This window comes from Ambystoma mexicanum, unplaced genomic scaffold (genome assembly GCF_040938575.1).
Source record: "Ambystoma mexicanum isolate Mex_15411 unplaced genomic scaffold, UKY_AmexF1_1 Mex_scaf26, whole genome shotgun sequence".
In the NCBI taxonomy this organism is placed as follows: Eukaryota; Metazoa; Chordata; class Amphibia; order Caudata; family Ambystomatidae; genus Ambystoma; species Ambystoma mexicanum.
This window is the reverse complement of record NW_027182440.1, coordinates 2,060,632-2,085,566: the sequence shown is the minus strand read 5'-3', so window position 1 is coordinate 2,085,566 and position 24,935 is coordinate 2,060,632.

Here is a 24,935-nt window from a genome sequence, read left to right as displayed (position 1 = left end):
TAACACTAACAGCGTGCTGGGAGTCTGTCACATTTCCCTGCATAGAGAGCACATGTTCCTAACACTAACCACGAGCTGGCAGTCTGTGATATTCTGCTGCATAGAGAGCACATGTTCCTAACACTAACAGCGAGCTGGGAGTCTGTCACATTCCCTTACACAGAGAGCACATGTTCCTAACACTAACAGCAAGCTGGGAGTCTGTCACGTTCCCTTGCATAGACAGCACATGTTCCTAACACTAACAGCGAGCTGGGATTCTGTCACATTCTCCGGCATGGAAAGCAAATGTTCCTAATACTAACAGCGAGCTGGGAGTCTGTCACATTTCCCTGCATAGAGATCACATGTTCCTAATACTAACAGCGAGCTGGGAGTCTGTCAAATTCTCCTGCATAGACAGCAAATGTTCCTAACACTAACAGCAAGCTGGGCGTCTGTCACGATCCCCTGCATAGTCAGCACATGTTCCTAACACTAACAGCTAGTTGGGAGTCTGTCACATTCCCCTGCATAGAGAGGACATGTTCCTAACACTAACAGCGAGCTGAGATTCTGTCACATTCCCCTGCATAGAGAGCACAGGTTCCTAACACTAAAAGCTAGCTGGGCGTCTGTCACATTCCCCTGCATAGAGAGCACATGTTCGTAACACTAACAGCGAGCTGGGAGTCTGTCACATTCCCTAACAGCGAGCTGGGTGTCTGTCACATTCCCTTGCACAGAGAGCACTAACAGCGAGCTGGGAGTCTGTCACGTTCCCTTGCATAGACAGCACATGTTCCTAACACTAACAGCAAGCTGGGAGTCTGTCACATTCCCTTGCATAGACAGCACATGTTCCTAACACTAACAGCGAGCTGGGATTCTGTCACATTCCCCTGCATAGAAAGCAAATGTTCCTAACACTAACAGCGAGCTGGGAGTCTGTCACATTTCCCTGCATAGAGAGCGCATGTTCCTAACACTAACAGCGAGCTGGGAGTCTGTCACATTCCCTTGCATAGAATGGATATGTTCCTAACACTGACAAGCAGCTGGAAGTCTGTTGCATTTCCTTGCATAGAGAGCAACTGTTCCTAAAACTAACAGCGAGCTGGGAGTCTGTCATATTCCCGGGCACAGAGAGCACTAACAGTGAGCTGGGAGTCTGTCACATTCCCCTGCATAGACAGCACATGTTCCTAACACTAACAGCGTGCTGGGAGTCTGTCACATATTCCTGCATAGAGAGCACATGTTCTTAACACTAACTGCGAGCTGGGAGTCTGTCATATTCTGCTGCATAGTAAGCACATGTTCCTAACACTATTAGCGAGCTGGGAGTCTGTCACATTCCCTTGCACAGAGAGCACATGTTCCTAACACTAACAGCAAGATGGGAGTCTGTCACGTTCCCTTGCATAGACAGCACATGTTCCTAACACTAACAGCGAGCTGGGAGTCTGTCACATTCCTTTGCATAGAGAGCACATGCTCCTAAAACTAACAGCGAGCTGGGCGTCTGTCACATTCACCTGCATAGAGAGCACATGTTCCTAACACTAACAGCGAGCTGGGAGTATGTCACATTCCCTTGCAGAGAGAGCACATAATCCTAACATTAACAGCGAGCTGGGCGTCTGTCACATTCTCCTGCATAAGGAGCACATGTTCCTAACACTAACAGAGAGCTGGGTGTCTGTCACATTCCCTTGCATAGAGAGCACATGTTCCTAACACTAAGAGTGAGCTGGGAGTCTGTCACATTCCCTTGCATAGAAAGCAGATGTTCCTAACACTGCCAGGGAGCTGGAAGTCTGTTGCATTTCCTTGCATAGAGAGCAAATGTTCCTAAAACTAAAAGCGACCTGGGATTCTGTCACGTTCCCTTGCATAGACAGCACATGTTCCTAACACTAACAGCGAGCTGGGAGTCTGTCACATTCCTTTGCATAGAGAGCACATGCTCCTAAGACTAACAGCGAGCTGGGTGTCTGTCACATTCACCTGCAGAGAGAGCACATGTTCCTAACACTAACAGCGAGCTGGGAGTCTGTCACATTCCCTAACAGCAAGCTGGGAGTCTGTCACATTCCCTTGCACAGAGAGCACTAACAGCGAGCTGGGAGTCTGTCACATTCTCTTGCATAGAGAGTGCATGTTCCAAACACTAACAGCAAGCTGGGAGTCTGTCACATTCCTTTGCACAAAGAGCACTAACAGCGAGCTGGGAGTCTGTCACATTCCCCTCCATAGAGAGCAAATGTTCTTAACACTAACAGCGAGCTGGGATTCTGTCACATTCCCTTGCTCAGAGCACATGTTCCTAACACTAACAGCGAGCTGGGAGTCTGTCAAAATCCCCTGCATAGGGAGCACATGTTCCTAACACTAACAGCGAACTGGGAGTCTGTCACATTCCTTTGCATAGAGAGCCCATGTTCCTAACACTAACAGCGAGCTGGGAGTCTGTCACATTCGCCTGCATAGATAGCAAATGTTCCTAATACTAACAGCGAGCTAGGAGTCTGTCACATTCCCCTGCATAGACAGCAAATGTTCCTAACACTAACAGCAAGCTGGGTGTCGGTCACAATCCCCTGCATAGTCAGCACATGTTCCTAACACTAACAGCGTGCTGGGAGTCTGTCACATTTCCCTGCATAGAGAGCACATGTTCCTAACACTAACCATGAGCTGGCAGTCTGTGATATTCTGCTGCATAGAGAGCCCATGTTCCTAACAATAACAGCGAGCTGGGAATCTGTCACATTCCCTTGCACAGAGAGCACATGTTCCTAACACTAACAGCAAGCTGGCAGTCTGTCACATTCCCTTGCATAGACAGCACATGTTCCTAACACTAACAGCGAGCTGGGATTCTGTCACATTCCCTTGCAGAGAGAGCACATATTCCTAACATTAACAATGAGATGGGCATCTGTCACATTCTCCTGCATAAGGAACTCATGTGCATAACACTAAGAGCGAGCTGGGAATCTGTCACATTCCCTTGCATAGAAAGCACATGTTCCTAACACTGACAGGGAGCTGGAAGTCTGTTGCATTTCCTTGCATAGAGAGCAAATGTTCCTAAAACTAACAGCGAGCTGGGAATCTGTCACATTCCTGGGTACAGAGAGCACCAACAGCGAGCTGGGAGTCTTTCACATTCCCTTGCATAGAGAGCACTAGTTCCGAACACTAACAGCAAGTTGGGCGTCTGTCACATTCCCTTGCACAGAGAGCACTAACAGCGAGCTGGGAGCCTGTCACATTCCCCTGCATAGGGAGCACATGTTTGTAACACTAACAGCAAGCTGGGAGTCTGTCACATTCCCTTGCACAGACAGCACATGTTCCTAATACTAACAGCGAGCTTGGAGTCTGTGACATTCCCTTGCATAGAGAGCACATGTTCCTAACACTAACAGCGAGCCGGGAGTCTGTCACATTCCCTTGCATAGAGAGCACATGATCTTAACACTAACAGCGAGCTGGGAGTCTGTCACATTCTCTTGCATAGAGAGTGCATGTTCCAAACACTAACAGCAAGCTGGGAGTCTGTCACATTCCTTTGCACAAAGAGCACTAACAGCGAGCTGGGAGTCTGTCACATTCCCCTCCATAGAGAGCAAATGTTCCTAACACTAACAGCGAGCTGGGAGTCTGTCACATTCCCTTGCTCAGAGCACATGTTCCTAACACTAACAGCGAGCTGGGAGTCTGTCAAATTCCCCTGCATAGGGAGCACATGTTCCTAACACTAACAGCGAGCTGGGAGTCTGTCACATTCCTTTGCATAGAGAGCACATGTTCCTAACACTAACATCGAGCTGGGAGTCTGTCACATTCGCCTGCATAGAAAGCAAATGTTCCTAATACTAACAGCGAGCTAGGAGTCTGTCACATTCCCCTGCATAGACAGCAAATGTTCCTAACACTAACAGCAAGCTGGGTGTCGGTCACAATCCCCTGCATAGTCAGCACATGTTCCTAACACTAACAGCGTGCTGGGAGTCTGACACATTTCCCTGCATAGAGAGCACATGTTCCTAACACTAACCATGAGCTGGCAGTCTGTGATATTCTGCTGCATAGAGAGCCCATGTTCCTAACACTAACAGCGAGCTGGGAGTCTGTCACATTCCCTTGCACAGAGAGCACATGTTCCTAACACTAACAGCAAGCTGGGAGTCTGTCATGTTCCCTTGCATAGACAGCACATGTTCCTAACACTAACAGCGAGCTGGGATTCTGTCACATTCCCCTGCATAGAAAGCAAATGTTCCTAACACTAACAGCGAGCTGGGAGTCTGTCACATTTCCCTGCATAGAGAGCACATGTTCCTAATACAAACAGCGAGTTGGGAGTCTGTCACATTCCCCTGCATAGAGAGGACATGTTCCTAACACTAACAGCAAGCTGGGCCTCTGTCACATTCCCCTGCATAGAGAGCACATGTTCCTAACAGTAACAGCGAGCTGAGATTCTGTCACATTCCCCTGCATAGAGAGCACAGGTTCCTAACACTAACAGCTAGCTGGGCGTCTGTCACATTCCCCTGCATAGAGAGCACATGTTCGTAACACTAACAGCGAGCTGGGAGTCTGTCACATTCCCTAACAGCGAGCTGGGTGTCTGTCACATTCCCTTGCACAGAGAGCACTAACAGCGAGCTGGGAGTCTGTCACGTTCCCTTGCATAGACAGCACATGTTCCTAACACTAACAGCAAGCTGGGAGTCTGTCACGTTCCCTTGCATAGACAGCACATGTTCCTAACACTAACAGCGAGCTGGGATTCTGTCACATTCCCCTGCATAGAAAGCAAATGTTCCTAACACTAACAGCGAGCTGGGAGTCTGTCACATTTCCCTGCATAGAGAGTGCATGTTCCTAACACTAACAGCGAGCTGGGAGTCTGTCACATTCCCTTGCATAGAATGGATATGTTCCTAACACTGACAAGCAGCTGGAAGTCTGTTGCATTTCATTGCATAGAGAGCAAATGTTCCTAAAACTAACAGCGAGCTGGGAGTCTGTCATATTCCCGGGCACAGAGAGCACTAACAGTGAGCTGGGAGTCTGTCACATTCCCCTGCATAGACAGCACATGTTCCTAACACTAACAGCGTGCTGGGAGTCTGTCACATATTCCTGCATAGAGAGCACATGTTCTTAACACTAATCGCAAGCTGGGAGTCTGTCATATTCTGCTGCATAGTGAGCACATGTTCCTAACACTATTAGCGATCTGGGAGTCTGTCACATTCCCGTGTACAGAGAGCACATGTTCCTAACACTAACAGCAAGATGGGAGTCTGTCACGTTCCCTTGCATAGACAGCACATGTTCCTAACACTAACAGCGAGCTGGGAGTCTGTCACATTTCTTTGCATAGACAGCACATGCTCCTAAAACTAACAGCGAGCTGGGCGTCTGTCACATTCACCTGCATAGAGAGCACATTTTCCTAACACTAACAGCAAGCTGGGAGCATGTCACATTCCCTTGCAGAGAGAGCACATAATTCTAACATTGACAGCGAGCTGGGCGTCTGTCACATTCTCCTGCATAAGGAGCACATGTTCCTAACACTAACAGCGATCTGGGAGTCTGTCACATTCCCTTGCATAGAAAGCACATGTTCCTAACACTGCCAGGGAGCTAGAAGTCTGTTGCATTTCCTTGCATAGAGAGCAAATGTTCCTAAAACTAACAGCGAGCTGGGAATCTGTCACATTCCTGGGTACAGAGAGCACTAACAGCGAGCTGGGAGTCTTTCACATTCCCTTGCATAGAGAGCACTAATTCCGAACACTAACAGCAAGTTGGGCGTCTGTCACATTCCCTTGCACAGAGAGCACTAACAGCGAGCTGGGAGTCTGGCACGTTCCCCTACATAGAGAGCACATGTTCGTAACACTAACAGCAAGCTGGGAGTCTGTCACATTCCCTTGCATAGACAGCACATGTTCCTAACACTAACAGCGAGCTTGGAGTCTGTGACATTCCTTTGCATAGAGAGCACATGTTCCTAACACTAACAGCGAGTCGGAAGTCTGTCACATTCACCTGCATAGAGAGCACATGTTCCTAACACTAACAGCGAGCTGGGAGTCTGTCACATTCCCTTGCACAGAGAGCACATGTTCCTAACACTAAAAGCCACCTGGGATTCTGTCACGTTCCCTTGCATAGACAGCACATGTTCCTAACACTAACAGCGAGCTGGGAGTCTGTCACATTCCTTTGCATAGAGAGCACATGCTCCTAAGACTAACAGCGAGCTGGGCGTCTGTCACATTCACCTGCACAGAGAGCACATGTTCCTAACACTAACAGCGAGCTGGGAGTCTGTCACATTTCCTAACAGCAAGCTGGGAGTCTGTCACATTCCCTTGCACAGAGAGCACTAACAGCGAGCTGGGAGTCTGTCACATTCTCTTGCATAGAGAGTGCATGTTCCAAACACTAACAGCAAGCTGGGTGTCTGCCACATTCCCTTGCACAGAGAGCACTAACAGCGAGCTGAGAGTCTGTCACATTCCCCTCCATAGAGAGCAAATGTTCCTAACACTAACAGTGAGCTGGGAGTCTGTCACATTCCCTTGCTCAGAGCACATGTTCCTAACACTAACAGCGAGCTGGGAGTCTGTCAAATTCCCCTGAATAGGGAGCACATGTTCCTAACACTAACAGCGAGCTGGGAGTCTGTCACATTCCTTTGCATAGAGAGCACATGTTCCTAACACTAACAGCGAGCTGGGAGTCTGTCACATTCGCCTGCATAGATAGCAAATGTTCCTAATACTAACAGCGAGCTAGGAGTCTGTCACATTCCCCTGCATAGACAGCAAATGTTCCTAACACTAACAGCAAGCTGGGTGTCGGTCACAATCCCCTGCATAGTCAGCACATGTTCCTAACACTAACAGCGTGCTGGGAGTCTGTCACATTTCCCTGCATAGAGAGCACATGTTCCTAACACTAACCATGAGCTGGCAGTCTGTGATATTCTGCTGCATAGAGAGCCCATGTTCCTAACACTAACAGCGAGCTGGGAGTCTGTCACATTCTCTTGCATAGAGAGTGCATGTTCCAAACACTAACAGCAAGCTGGGAGTCTGTCACATTCCTTTGCACAAAGAGCACTAACAGCGAGCTGGGAGTCTGTCACATTCCCCCCCATAGAGAGCAAATGTTCCTAACACTAACAGCGAGCTGGGAGTCTGTCACATTCCCTTGCTCAGAGCACATGTTCCTAACACTAACAGCGAGCTGGGAGTCTGTCAAATTCCCCTGCATAGGGAGCACATGTTCCTAACACTAACAGCGAGCTGGGAGTCTGTCACATTCCCCTGCATAGACAGCAAATGTTCCTAACACTAACAGCAAGCTGGGTGTCGGTCACAATCCCCTGCATAGTCAGCACATGTTCCTAACACTAACAGCGTGCTGGGAGTCTGTCACATTTCCCTGCATAGAGAGCACATGTTCCTAACACTAACCATGAGCTGGCAGTCTGTGATATTCTGCTGCATAGAGAGCCCATGCTCCTAACACTAACAGCGAGCTGGGAGTCTGTCACATTCCCTTGCACAGAGAGCACATGTTCCTAACACTAACAGCAAGCTGGGAGTCTGTCACGTTCCCTTGCATAGACAACACATGTTCCTAACACTAACAGCGAGCTGGGATTCTGTCACATTCCCCTGCATAGAAAGCAAATGTTCCTAACACTAACAGTGAGCTGGGAGTCTGTCACATTTCCCTGCATAGAGAGCACATGTTCCTAATACTAACAGCGAGCTGGGAGTCTGTCAAATTCTCCTGCATAGACAGCAAATGTTCCTAACACTAACAGCAAGCTGGGCGTCTGTCACGATCCCCTGCATAGTCAGCACATGTTCCTAACACTAACAGCGAGTTGGGAGTCTGTCACATTCCCCTGCATAGAGAGGATATGTTCCTAACACTAACAGCAAGCTGGGCCTCTGTCACATTCCCTGCATAGAGAGCACATGTTCCTAACACTAACAGCGAGCTGAGATTCTGTCACATTCCCCTGCATAGAGAGCACAGGTTCCTAACACTAACAGCTAGCTGGGCGTCTGTCACATTCCCCTGCATAGAGAGCACATGTTCGTAACACTAACAGCGAGCTGGGAGTCTGTCACATTCCCTAACAGCGAGCTTGGTGTCTGTCACATTCCCTTGCACAGAGAGCACTAACAGCGAGCTGGGAGTCTGTCTCGTTCCCTTGCATAGACAGCACATGTTCCTAACACTAACAGCAAGCTGAGAGTCTGTCACGTTCCCTTGCATAGACAGCACATGTTCCTAACACTAACAGCGAGCTGGGATTCTGTCACATTCCCCTGCATAGAAAGCAAATGTTCCTAACACTAACAGCGAGCTGGGAGTCTGTCACATTTCCCTGCATAGAGAGCACATGTTCCTAACACTAACAGCGAGCTGGGAGTCTGTCACATTCCCTTGCATAGAATGGATATGTTCCTAACACTGACAAGCAGCTGGAAGTCTGTTGCATTTCCTTGCATAGAGAGCAAATGTTCCTAAAACTAACAGCGAGCTGGGAGTCTGTCACATTTCCCTGCATAGAGAGCACATGTTCCTAATACTAACAGCGAGCTGGGAGTCTGTCAAATTCTCCTGCATAGACAGCAAATGTTCCTAACACTAACAGCAAGCTGGGCGTCTGTCACGATCCCCTGCATAGTCAGCACATGTTCCTAACACTAACAGCGAGTTGGGAGTCTGTCACATTCCCCTGCATAGAGAGGATATGTTCCTAACACTAACAGCAAGCTGGGCCTCTGTCACATTCCCTGCATAGAGAGCACATGTTCCTAACACTAACAGCGAGCTGAGATTCTGTCACATTCCCCTGCATAGAGAGCACAGGTTCCTAACACTAACAGCTAGCTGGGCGTCTGTCACATTCCCCTGCATAGAGAGCACATGTTCGTAACACTAACAGCGAGCTGGGAGTCTGTCACATTCCCTAACAGCGAGCTTGGTGTCTGTCACATTCCCTTGCACAGAGAGCACTAACAGCGAGCTGGGAGTCTGTCTCGTTCCCTTGCATAGACAGCACATGTTCCTAACACTAACAGCAAGCTGAGAGTCTGTCACGTTCCCTTGCATAGACAGCACATGTTCCTAACACTAACAGCGAGCTGGGATTCTGTCACATTCCCCTGCATAGAAAGCAAATGTTCCTAACACTAACAGCGAGCTGGGAGTCTGTCACATTTCCCTGCATAGAGAGCACATGTTCCTAACACTAACAGCGAGCTGGGAGTCTGTCACATTCCCTTGCATAGAATGGATATGTTCCTAACACTGACAAGCAGCTGGAAGTCTGTTGCATTTCCTTGCATAGAGAGCAAATGTTCCTAAAACTAACAGCGAGCTGGGAGTCTGTCATATTCCCGGGCACAGAGAGCACTAACAGTGAGCTGGGAGTCTGTCACATACCCCTGCATAGACAGCACATGTTACTAACACTAACAGCGTGCTGTGAGTCTGTCACATATTCCTGCATAGAGAGCATATTTTCTTAACACTAACCGCGAGCTGGGAGTCTGTCATATTCTGCTGCATAGTGAGCACATGTTCCTAACACTATTAGCGAGCTGGGAGTCTGTCACATTCCCTTGCACAGAGAGCACATGTTCCTAACACTAACAGCAAGATGGGAGTCTGTCACGTTCCCTTGCATAGACAGCACATGTTCCTAACACTAACAGCGAGCTGGGAGTCTGTCACATTCCTTTGCATAGAGAGCACATGCTCCTAAAACTAACAGCGAGCTGGGCATCTGTCACATTCACCTGCATAGAGAGCACATGTTCCTAACACTAACAGCGAGCTGGGAGTATGTCACATTCCCTTGCAGAGAGAGCACATAATCCTAACATTAACAGCGAGCTGGGCGTCTGTCACATTCTCCTGCATAAGGAGCACATGTTCCTAACACTAACAGCGAGCTGGGAGTCTGTCACATTCCCTTGCATAGAGAGCACATGTTCCTAACACTAAGAGTGAGCTGGGAGTCTGTCACATTCCCTTGCATAGAAAGCACATGTTCCTAACACTGCCAGGGAGCTGGAAGTCTGTTGCATTTTCTTGCATAGAGAGCAAATGTTCCTAAAACGAAGAGCGAGCTGGGAATCTGTCACATTCCTGAGTACAGAGAGCACTAACAGCGAGCTGGGAGTCTTTCACATTCTCTTGCATAGAGAGCACTAGTTCCGAACACTAACAGCAAGTTGGGCGTCTGTCACATTCCCTTGCACAGAGAGCACTAACAGCGAGCTGGGAGTCTGTCACATTCCTTTGCATAGAGAGCACATGTTCCTAACACTAACAGCGAGCTGGGAGTCTGTCACATTCGCCTGCATAGATAGCAAATGTTCCTAATACTAACAGCGAGCTAGGAGTCTGTCACATTCCCCTGCATAGACAGCAAATGTTCCTAACACTAACAGCAAGCTGGGTGTAGGTCACAATCCCCTGCATAGTCAGCACATGTTCCTAACACTAACAGCGTGCTGGGAGTCTGTCACATTTCCCTGCATAGAGAGCACATGTTCCTAACACTAACCATGAGCTGGGAGTCTGTCACATTCTCTTGCATAGAGAGTGCATGTTCCAAACACTAACAGCAAGCTGGGAGTCTGTCACATTCCTTTGCACAAAGAGCACTAACAGCGTGCTGGGAGTCTGTCACATTTCCCTGCATAGAGAGCACATGTTCCTAACACTAACCATGAGCTGGCAGTCTGTGATATTCTGCTGCATAGAGAGCCCATGCTCCTAACACTAACAGCGAGCTGGGAGTCTGTCACATTCCCTTGCACAGAGAGCACATGTTCCTAACACTAACAGCAAGCTGGGAGTCTGTCACGTTCCCTTGCATAGACAACACATGTTCCTAACACTAACAGCGAGCTGGGATTCTGTCACATTCCCCTGCATAGAAAGCAAATGTTCCTAACACTAACAGTGAGCTGGGAGTCTGTCACATTTCCCTGCATAGATTGCACATGTTCCTAATACTAACAGCGAGCTGGGAGTCTGTCAAATTCTCCTGCATAGACAGCAAATGTTCCTAACACTAACAGCAAGCTGGGCGTCTGTCACGATCCCCTGCATAGTCAGCACATGTTCCTAACACTAACAGCGAGTTGGGAGTCTGTCACATTCCCCTGCATAGAGAGGACATGTTCCTAACACTAACAGCAAGCTGGGCCTCTGTCACATTCCCTGCATAGAGAGCACATGTTCCTAACACTAACAGCGAGCTGAGATTCTGTCACATTCCCCTGCATAGAGAGCACAGGTTCCTAACACTAACAGCTAGCTGGGCGTCTGTCACATTCCCCTGCACAGAGAGCACATGTTCGTAACACTAACAGCGAGCTGGGAGTCTGTCACATTCCCTAACAGCGAGCTTGGTGTCTGTCACATTCCCTTGCACAGAGAGCACTAACAGCGAGCTGGGAGTCTGTCTCGTTCCCTTGCATAGACAGCACATGTTCCTAACACTAACAGCAAGCTGGGAGTCTGTCACGTTCCCTTGCATAGACAGCACATGTTCCTAACACTAACAGCGAGCTGGGATTCTGTCACATTCCCCTGCATAGAAAGCAAATGTTCCTAACACTAACAGCGAGCTGGGAGTCTGTCACATTTCCCTGCATAGAGAGCACATGTTCCTAACACTAACAGCGAGCTGGGAGTCTGTCACATTCCCTTGCATAGAATGGATATGTTCCTAACACTGACAAGCAGCTGGAAGTCTGTTGCATTTCCTTGCATAGAGAGCAAATGTTCCTAAAACTAACAGCGAGCTGGGAGTCTGTCATATTCCCGGGCACAGAGAGCACTAACAGTGAGCTGGGAGTCTGTCACATACCCCTGCATAGACAGCACATGTTACTAACACTAACAGCGTGCTGTGAGTCTGTCACATATTCCTGCATAGAGAGCACATTTTCTTAACACTAACCGCGAGCTGGGAGTCTGTCATATTCTGCTGCATAGTGAGCACATGTTCCTAACACTATTAGCGAGCTGGGAGTCTGTCACATTCCCTTGCACAGAGAGCACATGTTCCTAACACTAACAGCAAGATGGGAGTCTGTCACGTTCCCTTGCATAGACAGCACATGTTCCTAACACTAACAGCGAGCTGGGAGTCTGTCACATTCCTTTGCATAGAGAGCACATGCTCCTAAAACTAACAGCGAGCTGGGCATCTGTCACATTCACCTGCATAGAGAGCACATGTTCCTAACACTAACAGCGAGCTGGGAGTATGTCACATTCCCTTGCAGAGAGAGCACATAATCCTAACATTAACAGCAAGCTGGGCGTCTGTCACATTCTCCTGCATAAGGAGCACATGTTCCTAACACTAACAGCGAGCTGGGAGTCTGTCACATTCCCTTGCATAGAGAGCACATGTTCCTAACACTAAGAGTGAGCTGGGAGTCTGTCACATTCCCTTGCATAGAAAGCACATGTTCCTAACACTGCCAGGGAGCTGGAAGTCTGTTGCATTTCCTTGCATAGAGAGCAAATGTTCCTAAAACGAACAGCGAGCTGGGAATCTGTCACATTCCTGAGTACAGAGAGCACTAACAGCGAGCTGGGAGTCTTTCACATTCTCTTGCATAGAGAGCACTAGTTCCGAACACTAACAGCAAGTTGGGCGTCTGTCACATTCCCTTGCACAGAGAGCACTAACAGCGAGCTGGGAGTCTGTCACATTCCTTTGCATAGAGAGCACATGTTCCTAACACTAACAGCGAGCTGGGAGTCTGTCACATTCGCCTGCATAGATAGCAAATGTTCCTAATACTAACAGCGAGCTAGGAGTCTGTCACATTCCCCTGCATAGACAGCAAATGTTCCTAACACTAACAGCAAGCTGGGTGTAGGTCACAATCCCCTGCATAGTCAGCACATGTTCCTAACACTAACAGCGTGCTGGGAGTCTGTCACATTTCCCTACATAGAGAGCACATGTTCCTAACACTAACCATGAGCTGGCAGTCTGTGATATTCTGCTGCATAGAGAGCGCATGTTCCTAACACTAACAGCGAGCTGGGAGTCTGTCACATTCTCTTGCATAGAGAGTGCATGTTCCAAACACTAACAGCAAGCTGGGAGTCTGTCACATTCCTTTGCACAAAGAGCACTAACAGCGAGCTGGGAGTCTGTCACATTCCCCTCCATAGAGAGCAAATGTTCCTAACACTAACAGCGAGCTGGGAGTCTGTCACATTCCCTTGCTCAGAGCACATGTTCCTAACACTAACAGCGAGCTGGGAGTCTGTCAAATTCCCCTGCATAGGGAGCACATGTTCCTAACACTAACAGCGAGCTGGGAGTCTGTCACATTCCTTTGCATAGAGAGCACATGTTCCTAACACTAACATCGAGCTGGGAGTCTGTCACATTCGCCTGCATAGAAAGCAAATGTTCCTAATACTAACAGCCTAGCTAGGAGTCTGTCACATTCCCCTGCATAGACAGCAAATGTTCCTAACACTAACAGCAAGCTGGGTGTCGGTCACAATCCCCTGCATAGTCAGCACATGTTCCTAACACTAACAGCGTGCTGGGAGTCTGTCACATTTCCCTGCATAGAGAGCACATGTTCCTAACACTAACCATGAGCTGGCAGTCTGTGATATTCTGCTGCATAGAGAGCCCATGTTCCTAACACTAACAGCGAGCTGGGAGTCTGTCACATTCCCTTGCACAGAGAGCACATGTTCCTAACACTAACAGCAAGCTGGGAGTCTGTCATGTTCCCTTGCATAGACAACTCATGTTCCTAACACTAACAGCGAGCTGGGATTCTGTCACATTCCCCTGCATAGAAAGCAAATGTTCCTAACACTAACAGTGAGCTGGGAGTCTGTCACATTTCCCTGCATAGAGAGCACATGTTCCTAATACTAACAGCGAGCTGGGAGTCTGTCAAATTCTCCTGCATAAACAGCAAATGTTCCTAACACTAACAGCAAGCTGGGCATCTGTCACGATCCCCTGCATAGTCAGCACATGTTCCTAACACTAACAGCGAGTTGGGAGTCTGTCACATTCCCCTGCATAGAGAGGACATGTTCCTAACACTAACAGCAAGCTGGGCCTCTGTCACATTCCCTGCATAGAGAGCACATGTTCCTAACACTAACAGCGAGCTGAGATTCTGTCACATTCCCCTGCATAGAGAGCACAGGTTCCTAACACCAACAGCTAGCTGGGCGTCTGTCACATTCCCCTGCATAGAGAGCACATGTTCGTAACACTAACAGCGAGCTGGGAGTCTGTCACATTCCCTAACAGCGAGCTTGGTGTCTGTCACATTCCCTTGCACAGAGAGCACTAACAGCGAGCTGGGAGTCTGTCTCGTTCCCTTGCATAGACAGTACATGTTCCTAACACTAACAGCAAGCTGGGAGTCTGTCACGTTCCCTTGCATAGACAGCACATGTTCCTAACACTAACAGCAAGCTGGGATTCTGTCACATTCCCCTGCATATAAAGCAAATGTTCCTAACACTAACAGCGATCTGGGAGTCTGTCACATTTCTCTGCATAGAGAGCGCATGTTCCTAACACTAACAGCGAGCTGGGAGTCTGTCACATTCCCTTGCATAGAATGGATATGTTCCTAACACTGACAAGCAGCTGGAAGTCTGTTGCATTTCCTTGCATAGAGAGCAAATGTTCCTAAAACTAACAGCGAGCGGGAGTCTGTCATATTCCCGGGCACAGAGAGCACTAACAGTGAGCTGGGAGTCTGTCACATACCCCTGCATAGACAGCACATGTTCCTAACACTAACAGCATGCTGTGAGTCTGTCACATATTCCTGCATAGAGAGCACATTGTCTTAACACTAACCGCGAGCTGGGAGTCTGTCATATTCTGCTGCATAGTGAGCACATGTTCCTAACACTATTAGCGAGCTGGGAGTCTGTCACATTCCCTTGCACAGAGAGCACATGTTCCTAACACTAACAGCAAGATGGGAGTCTGTCACGTTCCCTTGCATAGACAGCACATGTTCCTAACACTAACAGCGAGCTGGGAGTCTGTCACATTCCTTTGCATAGAGAGCACATACTCCTAAAACTAACAGCAAGCTGGGCATCTGTCACATTCACCTGCATAGAGAGCACATGTTCCTAAAACTAACAGCGAGCTGGGAGTATGTCACATTCCCTTGCAGAGAGAGCACATAATCCTAACATTAACAGCGAGCTGGGCGTCTGTCACATTCTTCTGCATAAGGAGCACATGTTCCTAACACTAACAGCGAGCTGGGAGTCTGTCACATTCCCTTGCATAGAGAGCACATGTTCCTAACACTAAGAGTGAGCTGGGAGTCTGTCACATTCCCTTGCATAGAATGGATATGTTCCTAACACTGACAAGCAGCTGGAAGTCTGTTGCATTTCCTTGCATAGAGAGCAAATGTTCCTAAAACTAACAGCGAGCTGGGAGTCTGTCATATTCCCGGGCACAGAGAGCACTAACAGTGAGCTGGGAGTCTGTCACATACCCCTGCATAGACAGCACATGTTCCTAACGCTAACAGCGTGCTGTGAGTCTGTCACATATTCCTGCATAGAGAGCACATATTCTTAACACTAACCGCGAGCTGGGAGTCTGTCATATTCTGCTGCATAGTGAGCACATGTTCCTAACACTATTAGCGAGCTGGGAGTCTGTCACATTCCCTTGCACAGAGAGTACATGTTCCTAACACTAACAGCAAGATGGGAGTCTGTCACGTTCCCTTGCATAGACAGCACATGTTCCTAACACTAACAGCGAGCTGGGAGTCTGTCACATTCCTTTGCATAGAGAGCACATACTCCTAAAACTAACAGCGAGCTGGGCATCTGTCACATTCACCTGCATAGAGAGCACATGTTCCTAACACTAACAGCGAGCTGGGAGTATGTCACATTCCCTTGCAGAGAGAGCACATAATCCTAACATTAACAGCGAGCTGGGCGTCTGTCACATTCTTCTGCATAAGGAGCACATGTTCCTAACACTAACAGCGAGCTGGGAGTCTGTCACATTCCCTTGCATGGAGAGCACATGTTCCTAACACTAAGAGTGAGCTGGGAGTCTGTCACATTCCCTTGCATAGAAAGCACATGTTCCTAACACTGCCAGGGAGCTGGAAGTCTGTTGCATTTCCTTGCATAGAGAGCAAATGTTCCTAAAACGAACAGCGAGCTGGGAATCTGTCACATTCCTGAGTACAGAGAGCACTAACAGCGAGCTGGGAGTCTTTCACATTCTCTTGCATAGAGAGCACTAGTTCCGAACACTAACAGCAAGTCGGGCGTCTCTTACATTCCCTTGCACAGAGAGCACTAACAGCGAGCTGGGAGTCTGTCAAATTCCCCTGCATAGAGAGCACATGTTCGTAACACTAACAGCAAGCTGGGAGTCTGTCACATTCCTATGCATAGAGAGCACATGTTCCTAACACAACAGCGAGCTGGGAGTCTGTCACATTCGCCTGCATAGATAGCAAATGTTCCTAATACTAACAGCGAGCTAGGAGTCTGTCACATTCCCCTGCATAGACAGCAAATGTTCCTAACACTAACAGCAAGCTGGGTGTCGGTCACAATCCCCTGCATAGTCAGCACATGTTCCTAACACTAACAGCATGCTGGGAGTCTGTCACATTTCCCTGCATAGGGAGCACATGTTCCTAACACTAACCATGAGCTGGCAGTCTGTGATATTCTGCTGCATAGAGAGCCCATGTTCCTAACACTAACAGCGAGCTGGGAGTCTGTCACATTCTCTTGCATAGAGAGTGCATGTTCCAAACACTAACAGCAAGCTGTGAGTCTGTCACATTCCTTTGCACAAAGAGCACTAACAGCGAGCTGGGAGTCTGTCACATTCCCCTCCATAGAGAGAAAATGTTCCTAACACTAACAGCGAGCTGGGAGTCTGTCACATTCCCTTGCTCAGAGCACATGTTCCTAACACTAACAGCGAGCTGGGAGTCTGTCAAATTCCCCTGCATAGGGAGCACATGTTCCTAACACTAACAGCGAGCTGGGAGTCTGTCACATTCCTTTGCATAGAGAGCACATGTTCCTAACACTAACATCGAGCTGGGAGTCTGTCACATTCGCCTGCATAGAAAGCAAATGTTTCTAATACTAACAGCGAGCTAGGAGTCTGTCACATTCCCCTGCATAGACAGCAAATGTTCCTAACACTAACAGCAAGCTGGGTGTCGGTCACAATCCCCTGCATAGTCAGCACATGTTCCTAACACTAACAGCGTGCTGGGAGTCTGTAACATTTCCCTGCATAGAGAGCACATGTTCCTAACACTAACCATGAGCTGGCAGTCTGTGATATTCTGCTGCATAGAGAGCCCATGTTCCTAACACTAACAGCGAGCTGGGAGTCTGTCACATTCCCTTGCACAGAGAGCACATTTTCCTAACACTAACAGCAAGCTTGGAGTCTGTCACGTTCCCTTGCATAGACAACACATGTTCCTAACACTAACAGCGAGCTGGGATTCTCTCGCATTCCCCTGCATAGAAAGCAAATGTTCCTAACACTAACAGTGAGCTGGGAGTCTGTCACATTTCCCTGCATAGAGAGCACATGTTCCTAATACTAACAGCGAGCTGGGAGTCTGTCAAATTCTCCTGCATAGAGAGCAAATGTTCCTAACACTAACAGCAAGCTGGGCGTCTGTCACGATCCCCTGCATAGTCAGCACATGTTCCTAACACTAACAGCGAGTTGGGAGTCTGTCACATTCCCCTGCATAGAGAGGACATGTTCCTAACACTAACAGCAAGCTGGGCCTCTGTCACATTCCCCTGCATAGAGAGCACATGTTCCTAACACTAACAGCGAGCTGAGATTCTGTCACATTCCCCTGCATAGAGAGCACAGGTTCCTAACATTAACAGCTAGCTGGGCGTCTGTCACATTCCCCTGCATAGAGAGCACATGTTCGTAACACTAACAGCGAGCTGGGAGTCTGTCACATTCCCTAACAGCGAGCTGGGTGTCTGTCACATTCCCTTGCGCAGAGAGCACTAACAGCGAGCTGGGAGTCTGTCACGTTCCCTTGCATAGACAGCACATGTTCCTAACACTAACAGCAAGCTGGGAGTCTGTCACGTTCCCTTGCATAGACAGCACATGTTCCTAACACTAACAGCGAGCTGGGATTCTGTCACATTCCCCTGCATAGAAAGCAAATGTTCCTAACACTAACAGCGAGCTGGGAGTCTGTCACATTTCCCTGCATAGAGAGCACATGTTCCTAACACTAACAGCGAGCTGGGAGTCTGTCACATTCCCTTGCATAGAATGGATATGTTCCTAACACTGACAAGCAGCTGGAAGTCTGTTGCATTTCCTTGCATAGAGAGCAAATGTTCCTAAAACTAACAGCGAGCTGGGAGTCTGTCATATTCCTTTCCACAGAGAGCACTAACAGTGAGCTGGGAGTCTGTCACATACCCCTGCATAGACAGCACATGTTCCTAACACTAACAGCGTGCTGTGAGTCTGTCACATATTCCTGCATAGAGTGGACATGTTCCTAACACTAACAGCAAGCTGGGCCTCTGTCCCATTCCCCTGCATAGAGAGCACATGTTCCTAACACTAACAGCGAGCTGAGATTCTGTCACATTCCCCTGCATAGAGAGCACAAGTTCCTAACACTAACAGCTAGCTGGGCGTCTGTCACATTCCCCTGCATAGAGAGCACATGTTCATAACACTAACAGCGAGCTGGGAGTCTGTCACATTCCCTAACAGCGAGCTGGGTGTCTGTCACATTCCCTTGCACAGAGAGCACTAACAGTGAGCTGGGAGTCTGTCAGGTTCCCTTGCATAGACAGCACATGTTCCTAACACTAACAGCAAGCTGGGAGTCTGTCACTTTCCCTTGCATAGACAGCACATGTTCCTAACACTAACAGCGAGTTGGGAGTCTGTCACATTCCCCTGCATAGAGAGGACATGTTCCTAACACTAACAGCAAGCTGGGCCTCTGTCACATTCCCCTGCATAGAGAGCACATGTTCCTAACACTAACAGCGAGCTGAGATTCTGTCACATTCCCCTGCATAGAGAGCACAGGTTCCTAACACTAACAGCTAGCTGGGCGTCTGTCACATTCCCCTGCATAGAGAGCACATGTTCGTAACACTAACAGCGAGCTGGGAGTCTGTCACATTCACTAACAGCGAGCTGGGTGTCTGTCACATTCCCTTGCACAGAGAGCACTAACAGCAAGCTGGGAGTCTGTCACGTTCCCTTGCATAGACAGCACATGTTCCTAACACTAACAGCAAGCTGGGAGTCTGTCACGTTCCCTTGCATAGACAGCACATGTTCCTAACACTAACAGCGAGCTGGGATTCTGTCACATTCCCCTGCATAGAAAGCAAATGTTCCTAACACTAACAGCGAGCTGGGAGTCTGTCACATTTCCCTGCATAGAGAGCGCATGTTCCTAACACTAACAGCGAGCTGGGAGTCTGTCACATTCCCTTGCATAGAATGGATATGTTCCTAACACTGACAAGCAGCTGGAAGTCTGTTGCATTTCCTTGATAGAAAGCAAATGTTCCTAAAACTAACAGCGAGCTGGGAGTCTGTCATATTCCCGGGCACAGAGAGCACTAACAGTGAGCTGGGAGTCTGTCACATACCCCTGCATAGACAGCACATGTTCCTAACACTAACAGCGTGCTGTGAGTCTGTCACATATTCCTGCATAGAGAGAACATGTTCTTAACACTAACCGCGAGCTGGGAGTCTGTCACATTCCCTTGCATAGAATGGATATGTTGCTAACACTGACAAGCAGCTGGAAGTCTGTTGCATTTCCTTGCATAGAGAGCAAATGTTCCTAAAACTAACAGCGAGCTGGGAGTCTGTCATATTCCCGGGCACAGAGAGCACTAACAGTGAGCTGGGAGTCTGTCACATACCCCTGCATAGACAGCACATGTTCCTAACACTAACAGCGTGCTGTGAGTCTGTCACATATTCCTGCATAGAGAGGACATGTTCCTAACACTAACAGCAAGCTGTTCCTCTGTCACATTCCCCTGCATAGAGAGCACATGTTCCTAACACTAACAGCGAGCTGAGATTCTGTCACATTCCCCTGCATAGAGAGCACAGGTTCCTAACACTAACAGCTAGCTGGGCGTCTGTCACATTCCCCTGCATAGAGAGCACATGTTCGTAACACTAACAGCGAGCTGGGAGTCTGTCACATTCCCTAACAGCGAGCTGGGTGTCTGTCACATTCCCTTGCACAGAGAGCACTAACAGCGAGCTGGGAGTCTGTCATGTTCCCTTGCATAGACAGCACATGTTCCTAACACTAACAGCAAGCTGGGAGTCTGTCACGTTCCCTTGCATAGACAGCACATGTTCCTAACACTAACAGCGAGTTGGGAGTCTGTCACATTCCCCTGCATAGAGAGGACATGTTCCTAACACTAACAGCAAGCTGGGCCTCTGTCACATTCCCCTGCATAGAGAGCACATGTTCCTAACACTAACCATGAGCTGGCAGTCTGTGATATTCTGCTGCATAGAGAGCCCATGTTCCTAACACTAACAGCGAGCTGGGAGTCTGTCACATTCCCTTGCACAGAGAGCACATGTTCCTAACACTAACAGCAAGCTGGGAGTCTGTCACGTTCCCTTGCATAGACAGCACATGTTCCTATCACTAACAGCGAGCTGGGATTCTGTCACATTCCCCTGCATAGAAAGCAAATGTTCCTAACACTAACAGTGAGCTGGGAGTCTGTCACATTTCCCTGCATAGAGAGCACATGTTCCTAATACTAACAGTGAGCTGGGAGTCTGTCAAATTCTCCTGCATAGACAGCAAATGTTCCTAACACTAACAGCAAGCTGGGCGTCTGTCACGATCCCCTGCATAGTCAGCACATGTTCCTAACACTAACAGCGAGTTGGGAGTCTGTCACATTCCCTTGCACAGAGAGCACATGTTCCTAACACTAACAGCAAGCTGGGAGTCTGTCACGTTCCCTTGCATAGACAGCACATGTTCCTAACACTAACAGCGAGCTGGGATTCTGTCACATTCCCCTGCATAGAAAGCAGATGTTCCTAACACTAACAGTGAGCTGGGAGTCTGTCACATTCCCCTGCATAGAGAGGACATGTTCCTAACACTAACAGCAAGCTGGGCCTCTGTCACATTCCCCTGCATAGAGAGCACATGTTCCTATCACTAACAGCGAGCTGGGATTCTGTCACATTCCCCTGCATAGAAAGCAAATGTTCCTAACACTAACAGTGAGCTGGGAGTCTGTCACATTTCCCTGCATAGAGAGCACATGTTCCTAATACTAACAGTGAGCTGGGAGTCTGTCAAATTCTCCTGCATAGACAGCAAATGTTCCTAACACTAACAGCAAGCTGGGCGTCTGTCACGTTCCCTTGCATAGACAGCACATGTTCCTAACACTAACAGCGAGCTGGGATTCTGTCACATTCCCCTGCATAGAAAGCAAATGTTCCTAACACTAACAGCGAGCTGGGAGTCTGTCACATTTCCCTGCATAGAGAGCGCATGTTCCTAACACTAACAGCGAGCTGGGAGTCTGTCACATTCCCTTGCATAGAATGGATATGTTCCTAACACTGACAAGCAGCTGGAAGTCTGTTGCATTTCCTTGATAGAAAGCAAATGTTCCTAAAACTAACAGCGAGCTGGGAGTCTGTCATATTCCCGGGCACAGAGAGCACTAACAGTGAGCTGGGAGTCTGTCACATACCCCTGCATAGACAGCACATGTTCCTAACACTAACAGCGTGCTGTGAGTCTGTCACATATTCCTGCATAGAGAGAACATGTTCTTAACACTAACCGCGAGCTGGGAGTCTGTCACATTCCCTTGCATAGAATGGATATGTTCCTAACACTGACAAGCAGCTGGAAGTCTGTTGCATTTCCTTGCATAGAGAGCAAATGTTCCTAAAACTAACAGCGAGCTGGGAGTCTGTCATATTCCCGGGCACAGAGAGCACTAACAGTGAGCTGGGAGTCTGTCACATACCCCTGCATAGACAGCACATGTTCCTAACACTAACAGCGTGCTGTGAGTCTGTCACATATTCCTGCATAGAGAGGACATGTTCCTAACACTAACAGCAAGCTGTTCCTCTGTCACATTCCCCTGCATAGAGAGCACATGTTCCTAACACTAACAGCGAGCTGAGATTCTGTCACATTCCCCTGCATAGAGAGCACAGGTTCCTAACACTAACAGCTAGCTGGGCGTCTGTCACATTCCCCTGCATAGAGAGCACATGTTCGTAACACTAACAGCGAGCTGGGAGTCTGTCACATTCCCTAACAGCGAGCTGGGTGTCTGTCACATTCCCTTGCACAGAGAGCACTAACAGCGAGCTGGGAGTCTGTCATGTTCCCTTGCATAGACAGCACATGTTCCTAACACTAACAGCAAGCTGGGAGTCTGTCACGTTCCCTTGCATAGACAGCACATGTTCCTAACACTAACAGCGAGTTGGGAGTCTGTCACATTCCCCTGCATAGAGAGGACATGTTCCTAACACTAACAGCAAGCTGGGCCTCTGTCACATTCCCCTGCATAGAGAGCACATGTTCCTAACACTAACCATGAGCTGGCAGTCTGTGATATTCTGCTGCATAGAGAGCCCATGTTCCTAACACTAACAGCGAGCTGGGAGTCTGTCACATTCCCTTGCACAGAGAGCACATGTTCCTAACACTAACAGCAAGCTGGGAGTCTGTCACGTTCCCTTGCATAGACAGCACATGTTCCTATCACTAACAGCGAGCTGGGATTCTGTCACATTCCCCTGCATAGAAAGCAAATGTTCCTAACACTAACAGTGAGCTGGGAGTCTGTCACATTTCCCTGCATAGAGAGCACATGTTCCTAATACTAACAGTGAGCTGGGAGTCTGTCAAATTCTCCTGCATAGACAGCAAATGTTCCTAACACTAACAGCAAGCTGGGCGTCTGTCACGATCCCCTGCATAGTCAGCACATGTTCCTAACACTAACAGCGAGTTGGGAGTCTGTCACATTCCCTTGCACAGAGAGCACATGTTCCTAACACTAACAGCAAGCTGGGAGTCTGTCACGTTCCCTTGCATAGACAGCACATGTTCCTAACACTAACAGCGAGCTGGGATTCTGTCACATTCCCCTGCATAGAAAGCAGATGTTCCTAACACTAACAGTGAGCTGGGAGTCTGTCACATTCCCCTGCATAGAGAGGACATGTTCCTAACACTAACAGCAAGCTGGGCCTCTGTCACATTCCCCTGCATAGAGAGCACATGTTCCTAACACTAACAGCGAGCTGAGATTCTGTCACATTCCCCTGCATAGAGAGCACAGGTTCCTAACACTAACAGCTAGCTGGGCATCTGTCACATTCCCCTGCATAGAGAGCACATGTTCGTAACACTAACAGCGAGCTGGGAGTCTGTCACATTCCCTAACAGCGAGCTGGGTGTCTGTCACATTCCCTTGCACAGAGAGCACTAACAGCGAGCTGGGAGTCTGTCACGTTCCCTTGCATAGACAGCACATGTTCCTAACACTAACAGCAAGCTGGCAGTCTGTCACGTTCCCTTACATAGACAGCACATGTTCCTAACACTAACAGCGAGCTGGAATTCTGTCACATTCCCCTGCATAGAAAGCAAATGTTCCTAACACTAACAGCGAGCTGGGAGTCTGTCACATTTCCCTGCATAGAGAGCACATGTTCCTAACACTAACAGCGAGCTGGGAGTCTGTCACATTCCCTTGCATAGAATGGATATGTTCCTAACACTGACAAGCAGCTGGAAGTCTGTTGCATTTCCTTGCATAGAGAGCAAATGTTCCTAAAACTAACAGCGAGCTGGGAGTCTGTCATATTCCCGGGCACAGAGAGCACTAACAGTGAGCTGGGAGTCTGTCACATACCCCTGCATAGACAGCACATGTTCCTAACACTAACAGCATGCTGTGAGTCTGTCACATATTCCTGCATAGAGAGCACATTTTCTTAACACTAACCGCGAGCTGGGAGTCTGTCATATTCTGCTGCATAGTGAGCACATGTTCCTAACACTATTAGCGAGCTGGGAGTCTGTGACATTCCTTTGCATAGAGAGCACAGGTTCCTAACACTAACAGCGTGCTGTGAGTCTGTCACATATTCCTGCATAGAGAGGACATGTTCCTAACACTAACAGCAAGCTGTTCCTCTGTCACATTCCCCTGCATAGAGAGCACATGTTCCTAACACTAACAGCGAGCTGAGATTCTGTCACATTCCCCTGCATAGAGAGCACAGGTTCCTAACACTAACAGCTAGCTGGGCGTCTGTCACATTCCCCTGCATAGAGAGCACATGTTCGTAACACTAACAGCGAGCTGGGAGTCTGTCACATTCCCTAACAGCGAGCTGGGTGTCTGTCACATTCCCTTGCACAGAGAGCACTAACAGCGAGCTGGGAGTCTGTCATGTTCCCTTGCATAGACAGCACATGTTCCTAACACTAACAGCAAGCTGGGAGTCTGTCACGTTCCCTTGCATAGACAGCACATGTTCCTAACACTAACAGCGAGTTGGGAGTCTGTCACATTCCCCTGCATAGAGAGGACATGTTCCTAACACTAACAGCAAGCTGGGCCTCTGTCACATTCCCCTGCATAGAGAGCACATGTTCCTAACACTAACCATGAGCTGGCAGTCTGTGATATTCTGCTGCATAGAGAGCCCATGTTCCTAACACTAACAGCGAGCTGGGAGTCTGTCACATTCCCTTGCACAG